Consider the following 18574-nt stretch of genomic DNA (forward strand, 5'->3'; position numbering starts at 1 on the left):
GTGGCTTCATTTGTGTGCTCAGGCATGTCCAGGACTGCAGGTTTCCAGGCACAAGATAAAACCCTGCCAGCCAGCTGACTTTTCGGCCAAGCCTGCCTTTCTTCTTCTTTCCAATGGCTGCTCCCCTACTGCTTGGCTGCTTGTCGTTTGCGTAGAAGAACAAATGTCTACACAGCTGGTTGCAGTGGTCATCGCTAGGAAAGAGACAGCTACAGAAGAGACTGGGGCTGAAGTTCTTCCCCTCTGCAGCTGAACGCAGCTGTGTGTGTCAGATGGCGGTTGTGCCCCTGCCTTGCAGCAGCTGGTGTGCTTGGGATGGCAGAGCCAGCACCTCAGCCTGGCCTAGCTTCGTGAAGGTCAGGGGCTGGTCTGCAGCACCAAATCCTTTCTTTGCTCCTGCCGGAGAAAGAAGGGATGTGGTTGGATCTGACCAACTGATCTCTGTTTTGCATCAGTGTGTGTGAAGGGGAACGGGAGGGTGTTTCTCAGGGTATAGGTGCAAGAGGAGAATGTTTTCCACGGACAGGGAGGGTGGGAGGCAGTGCTGAGGTAATTCAGAGCAGGGTTAATAGAAAAGCAGTCAAACACCCATAACTCCAGCCTGTGTTTTAATTCTGGAGTACTTATGTTCCTCAGAGCTCGGCAAATATTTGAGGAACTCTTTTCTTCTTGGATGCTCATCCTTCATTCTCCCTGCCAAGGTGTTTCTATGAGCAGCGCTGTGTATCAGTCCAAAAGCTATGACTACCTTGACGCAGGTCTTTGAGCATCCAGTCTGTACACATCCACTTTGGTAAATTAAATGTTACCGGTGGGTTTGGTGAGTAATCAGGCAGCAGAAAGGAGGAAGAGCAAAGGAGGAAAAGCAAAGCAAAGAAATTGAGCATAACGGGAAATACTTTGGAGCAGATTACAAGGGGACGGTTGGACCAGATGATCTTAGAGGTCTTTTCTAACCTTAATGATTTTATGATTCTACGACTCTGGTTCTCATGAATCATCAATGTAAAATTTCACCTAACCTCTTCCTGAGCCTTAAAAGTGTATTTTAAATGAAGCTAGACTAGTCAAACGAATGCTAGAAGTTAAACTGCTGCTGCTGGCTGTGGGCATGCTCTTTGCAGTGCTGATGATGACCATTTCGGCATTTTAAGTAAGGCTTAAAATGGTTCAATTTATCTTGCATATAGGTAAAGCGCTTGTATGGACAGTTATTCTGGCTCACCTCATGGGTGGTAACTAGTTAAACTGCGATAATTTATTTCTTAATGAACCCTAATAAATTAGAGTGCAAGCGTGAGTTTGTCGTGCATTAACTATCTCGCTGGAAATAAGGCGTGCTGAGGAGGTTTTGATGTGTCTGGATCATGCCAGCTGTGGGTGACTGCAGGCACGACAGCTACGGGTAAGCAAAACGTTTTATAAGTAACTCCTTCACAAATTAAAATCCAGCCAGAGCAAATGGAAGATGTCAAACAGGTAGAGGGCAAACCTGGGAACATCCAGTCTTAGCATTTAGCTGCGGTGCTTGTGGCTCATCGTGTCTGTTGCCAGGATGCTCCAGGAGGGTTTGCTGTGGGTCACCCTGGCAGTTCAGCCTACCCCGTCCTTGCTGCTCACCATCAGGTGCTGGCAGGAGAGCTGGGGACAGAGAGGCAAAATAAACAACGCGCATAAAAAATGCAAAATGTGGGGAGTTAGATCTCAGCTGGCACAAACTGACATAGCGTTTTTGACATCAGTAGAATTATACCTTCCACTGGATAAAATCTGGCCTGCTATTTTTGCAGTGTTTTTGATTGCTAATTTAACTTCAGAGTTTAAGTGGTGCTGATGTGTTCATTTCATTATGGGAGCTGGATTCTAGGCTGTGAATAGAGCTCAGCAGAAACTTTTCTACAAAGTGATGCCGTTCTGTTTTCCCTCAGAATCTGCCAATTTGTCAAATTTGTTTGCAGAAACAGTTTGATTTTGATTCTGGAGGAATCAAGGCAGCCACTGAATGCAGCCTGCTTGGCAGTTTTAGCCTACCTAGATCTGCTGTAGAGCTGGGGCGCTTGCCCAGCAGCTCAACTTGCTAAAAGCCTGGAAGCGCAGGAGTTCTGGCTCCCTGCTCCCATGTCCCATATGGTGCTCCTCGGGACGGGAGCGCCTGCTCCATTTCACGCAGAAGCGAAAACATTTTCTCTGCGGAATGCGATAGTCATTCTCCATCCAGCTCTGATGTGAATTCCTTTGTGCTGTATAGGGTTCTGACTTTAGATTATTGTACAGCTCCAGCACCGCAGTGCTCAGCACAGCTCAAGTATTTCTGTGCTACAGGAAGAGATGTGTTAGGTGGGGATGTTGAATGAAGTGGCCAGATCTGAGAAGCCTGTGAGAATCCTAGGATCTAGGATGTTCAGTGCTGGTTTGAATTCTGCCAAGCTTACATCTCCTTGTGCCACATATCAAAATATTTCTTCCAAAATCCCCTTCTTTTTTTATGATCTTGTGATTTTGAAATGCCTGGAGCTGGGGACTTTCCAAAGAGGAGCCATTCCCACCCAGCTTCAATGCTTGTCATATTTACAGTGGAACATTAAGATCCCTTAAGTCCTAGCAGCCGCACTGCTATCTTTGTATTTTCTCTCGTCAGGAGTTAAAGTGGGAGGCCAAGAAGCACTCTAGTAAATGTGAAATGGTACAGGAGGCTTGGAGAATAAAGGAGAGTAAGAACAGCATTTTCCCATGCTCCAGGGTTTAAATTGGCAAAGCCTGGTCACTCCCCACCTGCTTCCTCATACTAACCATTGTGCTCTCATTTCAGAGAGATCCGAGGGAAACGAGTTAAAAGCAACTAGAGCGAAATGCCTTTTATGGAAGCGCTAGCAGGCAGTATGGATCTGTTATCCTCTAAAGACGTCCACACAAACTAATATAATTTGAACAGATACATTCTGTGCCTCTGATGCCTTCACTGGGCTTAACTGCTGAGTTTGATGGTAAATCCATGTGACAATGCATATGTTAAAAACTATTAAGAAGTTAGTAAAGATTTACTGCCAGCCAGCACATGAAATGAAGAAAGAAGAGCTCGGAAGTAATTGTACCGTGTGGCCTTGTGAAGTGACCGTGATTTGTAGAAACGTTCATGACTTGGGCTGGAAAATGGCAGAGTTGGACCCCGGGGGTTTCCTCTTCCTTGTGGCCAAAGTGGTTGTTTAATACTAAGTGAGCGTGAGAGTATTAAGAGGATGAGACAACCTTAACTCCTCGAGAACAGAATAGAAAGACTCCGAGATGCAGATTTTCAGGCGTGCTTCTGAACAACATTTTCATTTTTTACTCAAGCTTGCTTCTAGTCTGACCCTGACAGTTGTAAATCTTGGAGCTGATTCAGAAGAGACAAGAACATTGAGGATAATTGCCCTGTAATTCAGAGAGCCTTGGTGGGGATGGAGAGGTATCAACACATGTGAGAGAGGAACGACTCCCTTTATTACACTGAGCAGCAGAAGCTCTATTTGTTATTAAGCTGAGTGACAGCCCTGTTTGAATTTCCTCATACCTCTGCCAGAGCTTATATATCTGAAGAAAATATGTGATCCTGCAATTAACAATCATATTCTGTAAGTAATAAAGTGAGAAAATTCACATGGTTCAGTTTGAGCACTGGGAGTTTTTAACTTAAGTGCTCATTTTTCTTGAACCTTTTAGTTCTTATAGTTTGGGGTGAAAATGTTCTTTTTTCTTTTGCTAAAGCTTAACCTAGCTCACATCCACAGATCATAACAATCCCCACAACTTTTGACAGCAGTGGGGAACGTGGGATAAGCCACCCTGTTGTCAATAAACTGATTCTCCCCTTGTTATATAACAATGCAAATGTAGTAATTTCCTCTCTGCTCCAGTTGTTACTCAGTCTCCAATTAATTCAGAAATGGGCCAGTAGTAAATATGCAACTGCTAGCACAGTTTAATGTGAAGTCTGGTTTATTGTCACATTGCTATTAACGTCTTCTGATTAGGCACTGACTTCTCCCTCAGCTGCTTAAATGTCACTGCTGGAATCAGAGGGGTGAAAGGAATCTAATCTGTTCTCCCCAACCCTCAAGCTCCGTATCACAGGAACTTTGAAATGTGCATTTTTTCCTATTGTTCTCCAGTCTATTGTGGAAGTGCTGCAGTGACTAATTCTTGCATAAATCATTGCCATGACAACACCTGTAATATCTACTGTCAAAGAGTGCCAAGGCGCTGAGGTTCCTTCGGCGCAGCCAGAAGGCTGAGGAGGGATGACAGTGGAGGACGTAGCTGCAGCAGCCTGTCCTCGCAAGGGCAGGGATGGAGTTTTGGAAATCTCCCCCCTGCCCTCCTTTCTCCCTCTCCCCTTGAAGCTGACCAAACCAGCTCTCGTGGACGAACCAGGAGGGCTGCTCTGCGTGCTGGTGGACACCCTGTGCTGGCCTCGGAAGGCCTGGCTCTGCCACTGGCTTCTTTAATAGCCCTTGGTGTTTTCCTCCACCTCGGGGGGGGAGCAGGCTGAGCTTTGTGGCACCATGCATCAGCTCTGTGCCCAGCACAGGGGGGTCCTGACCTCGCCTGGGCTCGTTAGATCCTCTGTAATGTAGATAAGTGTGACAGCCCCGTGTGGTCAATTTACAGCAGCTGAGGATGGGGCTCTTCTCTTTTTTGCTGGACAGCATTAATGATAAAGTATCGATTCTCATCTACTCGGAGGCAGACAAAGTTGGGCATTGTGTTTAATTAAGGACCTTACAACTGGGGCTTGTAAGGTGATCAATATTTATTAGGATGGGGTAATCTTGTTTTGACTTTTAAACCTGGTGGATTTGATACACATCATCAGCAGGGCCATAAATGTGTGGCAGTGAGATGTACTTTTCACAGGGTAGCATCTTTTATGATAACCTGAAGCCTAGCTCTAGTTTAATGGCAAAATATATCAACCCATTTTTCTCCTGTTCCTGCTAGCTTTTCTTTATTCATTCTAGAAAGGAGCCCTCTGAAGGAGAAATTTAGCAGAGAGGTTACTGATCGCTATCTGCGGTCTTGTTGCAAAGGAAAATTTACTGTCGGGGGGTAACGTAGGAACAACTCACATTTAATGAATTTTGTCAGAAGTACTTTATAGGTAGGGTTGGATGACAAATGAGGAGTGGCCTTTAATGCCAATGTAGAATCCATCTGTCTAGGTCTGTCCACCATTTTTCTTCCACCTTATTCATCCCTATTGTAGGTGAAGTCTCCTGTGGTATGTGAAGATCTCAGTTACACCTCACATTAAAGGCAAGGGAAGAAGGAACGGGTACCATGGACAGAATAACCGGTCCCTGTAGTGACAGCACATTAGGTTTTCTTTGGAAGCTTCCTCCTGTAGAGAGACCTTCTTTTTATCCAGAGTCCCGGCTCCTGACCTGATTTTGTACTCGGCAGTATCTCCTGTGGTCACTGACATCTGAGCACGTGAAAGCGTTGCTATTCTAGTTCCTCTGACTGGGTAGAAAGAGCAGTGTGTGGAGTAGTGGAGGATGTAGCTTCAGAATTGGAACTCGAGTTAATGGAAATCGGCAGAGAGCTCGCAGGTCACTTTGGATCCTTCCTTGTCTAACCCATTCTTAAAAACCTGTTGTGGAAAATTCAGGACCTCCTTATGCGGAGGTGAAGGAAACAAAAGCTAACTAAAATACGGGCGCACTTGAAGAAAAAGGATTCATATTGCCCAAGTGAGAAGCGTGGAGACTTTGTTACCTGCGTGGTTCTGAAAGCCCAGGTTGTGCCTCGGTGATTTGTTTCAGTGCCGAAATATCCGGAGAACTGCAATTTTACCCCCGGTCTCACTGCAAGTCTCCCGGCTGGAGCTCGTGGTACTGCACACCCTCACCTGGGCGGCGCTCAGGAGATGTGCTGAAATGTAAATTGAGCTTTCTCTTCAGAGTCAACATCTGTATTCTGGATTTCTGTTTCAGTTCATCCACTAAGAAGGACTGTGGGGAAAGGATAGGTTTTTGTATGATGCATCGGCTGAACCACTGTCAGTAATCCTCAGGGAAGGAGAACAAGCGCAAACCTTACACGCTCAGCTGAAACCAGCCCTCCGATGCCTAACAAGCAATGACTAAAAACGTTTCCTTCCTCCTCTCTATAGCTCCAAGAGAATTAATCCCAGATGAAAACCTTTGTTTTGCCTAGCAAGAGCCGGCAGGCTGAACTCTCGCTTGGAACATGTGTTTGTGCAGCGTCACAGCAGACCTGGGCAATTGGTGTAACAAAGAGTTTACTCACAGAGAGATGCAGGTTCTGAGTAGGAGGAGGCAAAGCTGTTTGTGAATTTGGGTCAGATTCAGCAAACTATTTCTGCCAAAAAAAAAGAAAAAAACAACACCAAAACAAATCCTCTGCCTCTATTGCTTTTCCAGGTAATCAAAATATTTCATTTTATACCTCCCAAGCAGCAGCAAAGTAAAACATAATTCAGAATTAACATTTTCTTTTCGCTTTGGAATATCCTCCGCTGAAATACACAGATGAGCAGTGCCATTTGCCCATGCAAAACATCATATTTAACAAACCCCCTTGTTTTTCACAGGAGAATACCTGCGTGATTCTGGCACAGGTGGGCACTTGTTGGGGTCCCTCCCTCCTCAGAGTGGGCTTCCTGCTGCAAGGCTGGCTTACATCCATCATCTACTCGTTAAAAGGAAAGAAAAAGCCAGCAGATGGTGCTCGAGAACACACGCCCTGGCTTCTGGCGGAGCAGGCCCAGCAAAACTCAGGTGTGTGCACCTCGGGGGGGCTGTGGGCTGTAGCTGGGGCAAGGCTGTGGGGAGTGGGCACGGGAGGTGGTGGGACAGCTGCAGGCATGCTCCCCCGGTGCTGGCTGAAGGCACGGTGCTGCCTGCTCTGCCTTCCCCTGCGGCTCCTCTCGTCCCAGCTCCGCTTTCAGCTCCCCCAGCTCTGTCAGCCCCTGCTGCATGCTCGCCGCTTCGGGGGGCTAGCAGAGACGCGCGAGGTTGAACCGAGGTGATGCCAGGCTGGCTTTAACACTTCTTGTTAGATTTTCAGTAAAGACTGCTGATTTTTGTGGGTTGTGAATAACTGAGATGAGCGGCGGAGGAGGGAGATGGCTGTAAGCCCTCGTTTTCATCTGCTGGGACTGAGAAGATTGCTTTTGTAGCAAAAGCAGAGGTGCCCGTAGGCTTTCGTCAGCCCCTAACCTGGGGGTTAAGGGTGAAAACTTCTCTTAACTGCTCTGCAGATCATGGGGATGTGCAGTGGCCGTGCCCCGTGCTGCTGCTGTTTCACAAGAGTCGTTCCAGAGTCTCAGGAGCGGATCGGGGAGCAGAGCCTCCCCTTGTCCCCATGCCACGGCTCGGTAAAGGCAGCCTGGCACCTGGTGACATTTTCCCTGCCTTGACAGCTCATCTCTCTAAGAGCTCTGTTGCCAGACTGACAAGTCTCTTTCTTTCTCTCATTTCCAGCACACGAAGGGAGACGTAAGCCTCCTTCATCCGCTCCCTTAATGTGTGAATTAAGCACAGTGGGAAAGGAAAGCCGTACAAACATCTGTCCTGTTCCTCTGCCTTTGCCGTGGAGATGCTCAGGCTGTGAGACGGCATATTGATGCTGTAGCATTTTGAGTGTGTGGGACACATGGGGCTGAAATCACTGTGCCTGCAAATAAAGCCTCTCATGTCATGTTGCAGGATGAAGCGACTACTCACGCGCTTTCTTTTCTTCCCATGTTCACCAGCTTTCCAGGCTGTCAACACTCACAGTTTCTGAAGGCTCCGTTTGAGAGGGTGAAGAAAATAAACCCCTGCTGGTACAGCAGGCTGCCCGGCACCCTCACTGCTGCTGCTGGGAGGTGGCGGTGCCGCCGGGGGACGCCTGGCGTGTGCCGTCAGTTCACCCTGCCACCAGGGAGGTACAGGGCGAGCGTGTGTCTGTGCCTCTGAGCCTCTCGTTCAGCCTGTGCAGGTATAAATGCATGTGTAGGGGCTGTGAGTTGGAGTATAAAGCTGTGCTTGGAGGGTGTGCAAGGGCTTTTTGAGGCTTTGCACGTGGTTGTGGATGTCTGTGTACAGAGGAGATTGGGGTGGTAGGAATCGAGACTACCTACCTTATAGGCAACGCTGCAGAAGAAAAGGGAGCTCATCCCTTTGGAAACATTTTGCAGCAGAAGATGACTTGAGAGAGGGCTCTCAGAAAGCTATTTCTGGTATTTTGTGCTTTGATTTGCTGCCTTTGTAGAGATCAAGTCATTTAGGTGTGATAGTCTACCAGGCGGCAACTGCTTTGCTGAGTCCTTCCGGCCATTTTGGTTCACATCTCGCTAAACTCTGTTCTCTGAGAGGAAAAATTAACTTGGCTAGACCAAGGTACAGTGTATTGGCTAGTCCATCACCCAGGAGGGTTTGTACTTTCCATGGGCAGTGCTCAGAGATGGACATAGTGTGCGTGTGGATTTGGCGAGGCTGTTAAAATTCATCCAGCGGGTTTCGTGCAGTCAGTGCCTTTAGCAATGAGCCAAAGAGGCACAGATTTGGAAATACCTGCTCCTACCAATTTTGTGTCCTCTAGACAGTGTGATTACCCACAGCACATTTCCCACGAGTGCACTGAAATACACTTAAAGTTGCCTTTTTACGTGCCGGATGGCTTATCTCTAGCTGTTGTACCAGAGTTCATTCTTGAAGCTGCTTGCACCTCTGCCCACCTCGTGTGCTCTCTCCTTGTCCTGTGTATTTATGGGATTTGTCCCCGTCCATCTCTCGTGAAGCAAAGAGTGTGGTGTGGTCTCCTTCCTCTTACTAGAGCACAGCTTGCTCCCAGTGCTAGAGCCTCTGAGGAGAGAGAAAATTACCAAATAATTTTAAGGAGGCTGAGATGCATGGGGAGAGAAGAAATGTCTCATTTAAAGAGACGTGTGTCAGTGTGCTTCATTTGGGGATTTTTCACATAAGGAAAAAAGAACAAAAATGAATTTTTATCAGTATGTATCAACTGTAGAGAAAAACACTTTCTCCACTGAAACAGATCAGTGCAGTGGAGAGCCAACGTTTCTCAGCTCAGGAGAGAGCGAGGCTGAACCCGGCTGGGATGCGTGGGCTGCTCCCTGCGAGCTCTGCTCCGAAGGAGAGCAGGTTGTTGACAAGGGTAAGAGCACTAAGTGGCTTCCCATATCGTGCATTCTCCTCTCCCACTCCCCAAACAACAGTTTGCTTTGGCCATTTCACCGGATTTTGGAACCGATCATGTCATTAAATCTCATTGCCTCCGGTACAGCAGAGCAGTGCCCACCACATGGAGAAGGGCTCAGCCATGTAGCTCGCAGCCCTGCTGTCTCTGCTGGTATGCTCTGCTGCAGCAAAGCCTCTCGTCATTACTTTTATAGGAGGCTTTCAGTGGCCTCATTTGCTATTCATATACATCTGTTCCAGCAGTCTGTCATTAATCTCCTGGTAGGTTTAAGGTTTCCCTCTTATATTTGCTGCCTGGCTAGTCATCAGAGACAAGTAAATGAATACTGATACAAAACAAATAGTGGGTTCTAGGGCTACCTGATAATTGTTTTCTTGCTAAAATATACGTGATGCATTTTTCTCTCAGTTCAAGGAAATAATAGGCTGGCCATGGGGGCAGGTCCCCCAGCTGCATCAGAGCGCAAAGCCTGGAGGCGAGCACATCCCGTCCAGTTTGATCGTAAAGGCAGGAAAACTTGCTCCCCGTTTTAAACCTGGGGGGTTGCTGGCCCCCTGCCCGACCTCCTGGCAGTGACAGCTGAGTCGGAAGCAGAGCTAATGGAGGGTTGAAGCAAGTTACCTGGCACCAGCAGCAGGCAGGGCTCTGCCAGGCTGAGCCGCCACGGGACTCGCGTTGCCAGCAAGGAAAACTGCTGTTCCATTAACGAGTGCTTGTCCCGAGCGTCTTCAGTGCCAGCCTAGCAAAGTTACAGTCCTCCACAGTCCTCTTACGCGTCAAGAAGGCTGCAGTGGGCGATGCTTCTAGAAAACAGACCGGCTCAGGGTTGCCGTGTTAGCCCCAGGTCTTCCAGTTATTGTTTCATCTTGAAGCACGCTACTCATCTTCTAGAAATGCGGTGGCTATTAGCCAGGGCTGCAAGCAAAGCTGTAAATGTTCTGCTGGGACTGCAGCATATGGTTAGAAAGGGGCATTTTTAAGGCTCTTCCTGAAGTAAGATGGAAATTAAAAAGATATTTTTGTCACAGAGCCAGACCCTGAGTAAGCGTAATTTGGCTCTGATGACTTCAGAGGAATTGTGCCAGTTTATACAGCTGAAGATCCATCTATGATATTAGAAAAAAAAACAAACCTCATTTATTCTGTGTCCTTGTTATCATCACAAATCCAACTATTAACAAAACAAAAACAAAACAGACCAGTCCTGCAATTATGAACCCAGCATCCATCAAGACATTTAAAATGAACAAAAGCGATCCTTTTTGCCTCCCCCCAGCCTTGAGGGTTCTGTTTCCATATTTCCTTTGTAAATGCAGGGGTGAGAGAGCCTTTCTACTGCAGGAGTCCAAAAGGAGGTGGAGAGGAAAGGCTCTCTGAAAAAGCATCATGTCACGGGATTCATAACACCGTTTTAATAGGGAAAGCAGAATCAGAATTTTTCTAGAAGCTTCTTGGTTCTCCCCAGTCTGCCACATCCTAATCACAAACCTGCATTCCCGTAGCTTTGTTGTCGTGGGGTCGCTTACAGCGCACGGTGTTATGTTCACAAGGTCATTCACAAGAATTTCTGACTTGCAGTGTTAAGAGGAGCCCTGGCTACGCATCATGTGGAGCCGCTTATTGGAAATGACAGTCGGCTTGCTGTTGTGACCAGGCATGCAGGAACGACGCGAGGGTTGGTCAGAGGCGCGCTGCTTTGTTCTGCCAGGGTGCTCGGTGAGGATGTGATGTTGTGCTGTGGCAGAGTCATTTAGAAACTGTGTGCTTAATCAAAACGGGATGTGGAGCTTTTGGTGCTGGTATTTCCAGCGGAACGCTCCGGTGAGAAGCACATGGGGCTTTGACTCGCTTGTTCAGAGTCACACGTGGAGCTTTTTGTGCTGGAGAGGTGCTCTAAAGTGGAGGTCGTGCATGAAAAGCACAGGCTTGCTTTGGTGAAGAAAGCAGATAAAGGTTTGGGGTTCTGGTTCTCTAAACTTTCAGAATGATTTGTTTGGTGGGATTGTATTTTCATAGGTTGCTTCTTGCTCTAAGGTTTTTGTTCCTGCAGGACCTTCCATCGCTGGTAGTTGCCCCTGGGCTCCAACCCAGGGCCATCTGCGAGGTAGAAGAAATTTGTTCTCCCCACTTTCACCAGGGGTTTCTGGCTTGGAATTAATTGTTATTTGCTAAGTGCTTTTAATATTTTCAGGTGAAACCTGCCAAAATATTATTCTCTGTTTTCCCCTAATTCAACACAAGAGTGAGTGAGTCAAAGGCTTGTTAGACTTTAAGTGAGGATACAGGACTCAGCTGAGCAGGTATTTAGCCAAACACTGATAGAAAAAGCCATACACCCACACAGAAAACTTGCTTTTGCCCCCTGTCTGCTCAGTTAGTTAATTTACAGCTTACCCCTAAATGGTGAATTTTAATACCATTTTCTTTGAAAAGTGTTACATTTAAATTCACCGTCCCCAGTGTAAAAGTGTCTGCAGGCATAGAAATCATTATTACTGGGCTGACTGCTAAAGACTGATACATTTAAAGAGAAAATATATATTCTCTCCAAAGTAGAAACTCAGATTGTAAATTCAATTTGTCAATAAATATGGAAATGGTTTCCATTTTCCTTTCCTCCTAGCCTGCGCTGCTAAGACTGGTTGTTCTAGCACCATGTCACTTGTACGGCAAGAGAAATGACTGGCTTCTGTGTCTGATGGGCTCCTGGTGTCAAGAAAGATCTATTGTCACAGCCTCAGGTCGGCGAGTTAATTGTATATTCATCAGTGATAGCAACAATACACTTTCTTTAGGAACAGTCTGGAAGAAGGCAATTAGATTTAAGGAATTCCAAAAGGCATTATGAAAACTTATCTTCCTAGAAATGTGCAATGGAGTAAGCAACACATAAACATATTGGGCTTTAGCGCACACAAGTGCTTATACCAAAGGTGAGCCTCAGGTGAAATTCCATACTCTGTTGTCCAGGGAGAAAGTGTCCGTTTTACCCAAATGCACTCTGCCCACCACTCCTGTGCTTCTGTCCCAAGGTAAAGTGAGTATATGCGAATGGTGTTACTCTCTGGATTGCAAAGGTGTGATCTGAACTGGATGTAATGCAGAAAGTATTGTCCTGCTTTCGGGTTCTCCTGTCTGCATATGGACACACAAAGCGTTCATCTACCCCCTGGAGAGACGGCTCCTTGCTTAGTCTGAACCAGCACAGTGACACTGGTCTCCTTGGATCTATTTTGCCTTCTTTCCTCTTATTGTTTGGAACGTAAATGTCTCTTGGATTAAAGGTTTGGTTGTCAATGTTGGCAAGCCATTCTGTCCAGACACTACCTGCTGGTGTTGGAAGTTGGATTTAAAAGGGAAAGCAACTGAGAAATACAGGAGGAAGGCACACTCCCAAGATATAAAGCTTATGAGTAATAAGATATGTCTTAGACCCTCAGGTCCTCCCAGGGGGACCAAACAAACTCAAAACTATCAAAAATGTAATGAAAGCGCATCACTTTGATAAATGGAAAAAATCTCCCCAGCATCAGAATAGAAATATCATTTCATTTTATTGCCCTGCGATCATTAGCCTGGAGAGCAGAGATCTGAGCTTGGGATGCCATTTGCCCTCTCTGGGAACTCACTACTATCCCATCAATCCTGACAGAGGTGGTTTAATTTTTTACTTGTAGTGGAGTTGAGGCGATTTTTATTTCTTGGTTCATTAAAACACCCCTGTTTCTACCTGGCATAGCTGTCCTCCCTTTTAATACAAGCCTGTGTTTATTAAGGTAAGTGGTGGGTCTGTTCCAGGGGATTCCATCATGTTTGCACAGTCTTTTTGTAAGTGGCAGGGCTTTGTGGGCTCTCCCCTCCCCAGCCACCTCATACCTCCCCTGGGGGCTCCGGCTCGGCTGCCTCGCGTGTGGAGTGGTGAGGCCAGAGCCTGCGGCAGGGAGGGTGCTGGCGGTGGCTGCGTGACGTGGGCATGGTGCTGCGGGGGCACAGGGGATGGTGAGGGCTTGTTTCTGCTGAGCTTCCCATCTGTCGGGGCCAGCTAGCAGCTGACATGGTGACAGACACTCTTCTTTTGTGGTTGCCACGCTCCTTTGCAGTGTGTGAGAGGTCGAGGAGCGGTGCAGAGACACTTCAGCATCGTTACCAGCTTTGGCTTTGTGGCTCTCAGGTTCATCCCTCTCCAGATAGCTCTGTTTCCCACAGCTGTTCATCACTTTTGCAGTCTTTATCAAACCACTTTTACAGCTGACCCCAGCTGCTTGCTTTTGAGTCCCGTCCCCACCCCAAAAACCTCCCGTGCTCTGAGATGTGCTGCTCAGTGTGCCGGTGCCTCCTGCCAGCACCTCCTGTCTCTGCCACGCAGATCCAGCTCTTCCCTCCTTCCCGCTTTTCTGCGATTTATTTTCTCTTGAGTTGAGGAACGTAGTCTTATTTAGGGCCAGAGCCAAACCAACTTCAAGTCTCTGAAAGTCACTTCCTGACGTCAGAGAGGCCAAGTCAAATCAGCTGTGATGTCTCAGGTTAGTGGTGAACCTCTCTGGCCCTTGCAGCGCATAGTTTGGTGAATACTATGAAAGAACTCCAGGGAGAAAGAGAGCAGGTTCCTTGGGCAAACAGAATCTGTTTCTTTTCCCCACCATGCTGCTGCTACCAGCCACAATCCCAGGTGTAAGCTGGGTTCCCTTTGCCTGCTTGAAAAGTTTTGTGGTTTTTTTTTTTCCTCTGCTTTCAAATGCACAGTTAGTTGTAAAATGCTGTGTGCTAAAAGTCCAGACTTTGGCAGAGAGTTAGACACCAAGATTTAAACCCAAGCCGTTGAGTTATAGACGGCTCTGCTTTATCAGAGAAGTGTCAGGCTTCCCCTCGCTGTGACTGCTATCAGTAATTAGCACACCCTACAGAGCCTGCTGCTGAACAGTCCACATGCTAAATGCTGCTTTGTCATCAAAGTACAGTAGCTTGTAACTAATTACATCCCAGCTTTATCTGGACCAGTTCTTCCTTTTAAATACACTTAATAACTCTGCCTTTGAAGGTTCTAGGCATAAAAATAACCACTTCAAATAATCTCCTAAAGACACATGCCACATTAGGTATAGAGTTGAAGTAGGCATCTTGGATTATCTGTGCAAAACAAGAGCTCAGGGCCCCTGCTGGGACATGGATGGAGAGCTGTAGTTGTGGTATGTTGCTTGTGTGTTGGAAAGGAAGGCTGGGAAGCCAAAGTTCATGTTTTACAAGAGTCCTGTGCGTACGCTGTCATTCAAGATGTGAGGAAGGAAAAGTGGACCATGCCAAAAAAGAGCTGGGATTTGACTCAGCAGTGACTGACCTAAATGAAAAGACTAACAATGCAGGGCGAAAATTCAGTGTTAGTCCTGAGTCCTCCCTGACCTGAAGACCATCCATTTCTCTTCCTCAGTCGTCTTTAAACATTTCAACAGGGATCGCTTGCACTAGATTCATGACTCTGTCCTCTGTCATCATCTTCCTGACCCTGTCAAAAGAAAGACCAAAGAAAACATTTCATTTTCCTCATCTTGAAAGTTCCTGTGGGATGGGAAACACCTTTGCACAGAAGGAAGGGCTGTTGAGCGTGATGTGGGAATTGGTTTGGAAGTCAGTGATGAGACCAGGATTCATGGACCTGGTGCCTGTAAAAGCAAGTCTTTGCTGGCTCATTTAGAGACCACTTGCCAGTCATTGAAGCCAGTGCTGTGAAATCTGGATACCATAATTGGGCACTAAAATATCCAGTAGAGCAGGATTGATTTTCATTATAGCTGAATATTTTTGGTGCATGTTTTTATTATTATTACTTTCTTTCCTGTTGCACAGTGAGACCATAAACACCAGTGATGCTTGGGATAGATGGGAATATGCCAGTCTCTAGCAGCAGTTTGCATCTCTGTGAGTTGGAAAAAGAAAGGAAATTCAGAAGCAATCCTGGTGAGTACCTTGAGAGAAGGGAGGAACAGGAGCCTGCGGCTCCTCATCCAAAAGCAAGCCAAACAAAAGAAGTAACTAGAGCAGTGAAAATGTCATGACTGCAAAGCGCCAAGGAGGAAATCAACTTTAAGAGACAGCAGAAGGGGAATAGATTATGGTACTTTTAAATTAAAGGTGTTAGGGGGATTCCTGGAGGGAAGAGGCTGGGAGTTAGAAAGGAATTCATTATGGAGAGAGTGACTGTACTTGTGAATCACCTGTATCGTCTGGGTCCATTAAACCCGTGTCTTACAACACCCTCAAAATGCAGACAGGATCATTCAGTGTCAGTTACAGCCTGTTTGTCTAATCTCAAATGACCTTTAGCAAAGGAGGCTCTGGAGGCAAGATGAATATTTACAGCTCCAGCATTTCTCCTGCCATCCCTCTAATTGCAGTTAAAGGTGTTTGTGTGGTCTTGTCTGGCATTCAGGCTGATTTTTGTGATCGAGTGGCAGGTGGGTTTAATGCCTCTGGCTGTCAAACTGACATAGGTGGGTTTTTTGCATTTGAAACAAAAACACAAAGGAGAAGAGAGCTGTGCATATGACGTAGAGAGAAAGCATGCACAAGTCCAGAAGACTTTGAGCTCAAGGGGACGGAACCTGTTTTCTATTCAGTGGCAGTGAATTCAAGAGTAGCCCCAGAACTGAAGCACATCTCCAATTCAGTGAACTGGGAGCGCCCTTAATAGAGCTGCTGTGGATTTATGTCTGGCCTAGCCCACAAAGAGTCAATCTGGATTTACATTCTAACTCAGCTCTGCCAGTCTGGAGCATCTCCAAGAGACTTCCTTGGCTTGCTGTATAATATTTTTTTCAGCTATTTCAAGTGCACTTGTTAATGGATATCAATATGGAAAATACAACGAGTAAATTCAATGCTTGTGAAAAATCAGAGCACCAACAGGAGGAAGGGCTAAGCATGCTTGCCCCTATGCATCTGTGCTGATGTCTCTCTCCTTGCTGCAATTCCTCCTCTGCCCAGTTCGTGCCATCCCTGCCGGGCCACCAACCAAGTCCAGTCCCAAGGTTACTCTGCCATAGTTCTTCGAGACTGTTCATCTGTGGCCATTTGGCCAGCAAACCTCTTCTGTCTTTCCTTCATGGCTGAGGGTGACAGCCTTTGCTACAGCCCAATGCTAAATGAGTAAGAGGGAGGTGGCCACGTCTCGTGGGCTTTCCGCAACAGCTTCCTCTGAAATGCTTCTTCAGTCATCTGAATTCTCGCTTGCGTCAAACCCCAAGTCCTCCAAAAAGCCATTTTTCAATGGCTGCAAACCCAGGCTGTCAGTCGGTCTGTTCCCTCCCTCCCCATGACCCCATACCTTGCAGATCTGTCTTTCCTATCCCAAGAGCAGGAGAAGCCTGTAGAAGGTGTCAGTTTTCATCTGTAGACATGGAGTTGATGACTTGCACAGTTTGCAACTTGCCACAAGTAAAAAAGGTTGTTTTGTCAACGCTCGCATATGGTCGCTCATTTGGCTATACTAGGACACCATTAATTATTTCAGTCTGCTGTCTATCTGTCAGACCACTGTAAAGAATAGTTTGGGGATGCATTGTCTGTTTGTTTAATCTATTATAGAGGCTTTTGTTTGCTTCAGAACGGTCGATATTTTTTCTGCGCTTTTCCCTTTTCTTATCTTGCCCGTTTCTGAAGCTTTAATTCTTATAATCTGAATGGGCTCTTTTCTTCTCTCGTTGCTGCTGATCAGTTATCCCCCAGAGATTAAATCATCTCCGATGGAAGGGCAGCAATAAACGGCCTGCAGCAGCCGCGCCGGTGACTGCAGCAGCCGGCAGGGCTGGCGCAGCGCCTGTCGGGGAGGCAGAGCGCGGTGGTGCAGTGCCTTCGGCCTGGGCTCATCCCGGCGCTCCTTCCTGCCACGTAGGAAGCTGCTGGCCTGAGTCAGTGAACAGAGGGCTCCCAGGTGTGATTCAGCTCCCAGTCACCGCCTGCCGCCTCTCTGTCTCTCCCCATCGATGACAGCCCTGGCCGAGGGTGACTGAGCACCCCGAGGTGCCTCAGGCAGGGACGTGGGCCCAGGCCTCGGTGCCACCAGGGAAAGGGCAGCATTGTGCCGGGGTAGGGCACCCCTGTGCCGAGCTGTGAGGCAAGTTGGGTGCCAGATGAGGTGCTGGCAGGTGGCAGGGCCTCGGGGTGCTGTGTCCGGCCCTCACAGCACCTCCTGCAGCCCTGCCTGGCCTGCCCCGTGAGGTGGAGGCTGGCTGCAGCATGGGGTGCTGAGCACCTGCAGCGCTTCCCAGGCCTCCTACTCCGCTCCTGCCTGCAGACCATGGGGAAAGCAGACGCACGCCTTTCTCTAAAAGGAACATCTTTACGTGCTGGGGCTGTGGGGCCTCTGTGCTGTTTGCAGAGCACTTTAAAAGCTGCAGAAGTGCCAAGTATCCTTATGGCTGCTATTAGAAACAGCGCGGTTTCCACAGACAGGTAGCATTCAGGTCAGGGGAGCTTTGGCTTTGGTTGTATTCTCCAGGTGGCAGCTGCTATAAAGGAAACAGATGTTTTGTTACAATTTCTAAGGAACTCTAATAGTTTTGTTAGATCTGGGGGAACAGGGGGCTAAGGTCAGCAGCAAGCTGCAATAGCCAGTGCTGCAGGACTGATTTTAACATGAGAAAGATGACTGTTTATTAGTGTCGGGAAGAGCTGGGGAAAATATTTCAGGGGGAAAAAAAAATTGTGAGCATTGACTTGCTATAAAAGCCACATATGGATGTGGCTGGGTCTGTAGCTCCCTTTTAACAACTGCTTGTGAAGCCTGAGAAGAGCAGGTGTTTGTTTCCAGAGGCTTCTTAGAAAGAGACGCACCCAGACTTGGCAGAGCAGGGATGGTGGGGCCGTGGGGTTGCTGGGGGCTGTTTGGGAGCATCAGTGGGTGCCAGCCTTGTCGAATCTGCTCCCTGCCGCTGCAGGCACTGTGCTGTGGGAGTGCCATGGGGGATTTTCACCTCCTCCTCCATCAGGAGTAGTTCCCCATCTTTTTGTCTTTGGGGCTTAGAAACTCAAGGACAGGTCACCCCTCGGTCACACCTGAGGTCCTGTGGTAAGCTGGTGCTTTAAAATGGTAAGAGAACAGCAGGTAACAACACACAAGGTGCATATTCCAAAGGCTCCTCTGTTTTCAGAGTCAGGCTCTCTACATGATTTCCAAATGTTTTTCTTTCAAAACCTTTATGTCAAATCTTGGAAGTTTAACTAACCGTTTGCATACAGATTTTGCTTAGCTCAGGTCTTTATTTTCTCCTTTGATTCAGAGTTTGCAGTACAGCCTTCTATACAGGATATTAATTTTGTTTTAAACCAGCTTCTTTTATCCTTGAGACTTGAATGCCAGGCACCTAGTGGCAAA

At 47.2% G+C, this 18574-nt stretch overlaps 1 protein-coding gene and 1 long non-coding RNA gene across 3 annotated transcripts in view; one reads left to right on the plus strand and one right to left on the minus strand.

Annotated features, from left to right (window-relative positions):
* Window positions 1-3862: 3862 nt before the first annotated feature.
* LOC308182356 lies at window positions 3863-6665 on the minus strand. Of its 2 annotated transcripts, none has more exons than XR_013941775.1 (2): window positions 6601-6665; window positions 3863-6360 (listed from the first exon to the last, which is right to left on the minus strand). It is a non-coding gene; the product is annotated as an uncharacterized lncRNA (long non-coding RNA). The 2 variants fall into 2 exon arrangements; XR_013941776.1 differs by having other exon boundaries at window positions 3863-6354; window positions 6601-6664.
* A 40-nt stretch (window positions 6666-6705) lies between these two features.
* Window positions 6706-18574, plus strand: part of LOC308182351 (gap junction beta-5 protein-like) — a gene marked incomplete at its 3' end in the record, with an annotated part of 107907 nt that continues 96038 nt past the window's right edge. Inside the window, exons 1-5 of the mRNA XM_080566819.1 lie at window positions 6706-6779; window positions 7757-7983; window positions 10786-10923; window positions 11831-11948; window positions 15049-15159. The remainder of the gene's footprint in view (window positions 6780-7756; window positions 7984-10785; window positions 10924-11830; window positions 11949-15048; window positions 15160-18574) is intronic.

The sequence above is a fragment of the Anser brachyrhynchus genome, assembly GCF_964034855.1.
Source record: "Anser brachyrhynchus genome assembly, chromosome: 24".
Lineage (NCBI taxonomy): Eukaryota > Metazoa > Chordata > Aves > Anseriformes > Anatidae > Anser > Anser brachyrhynchus.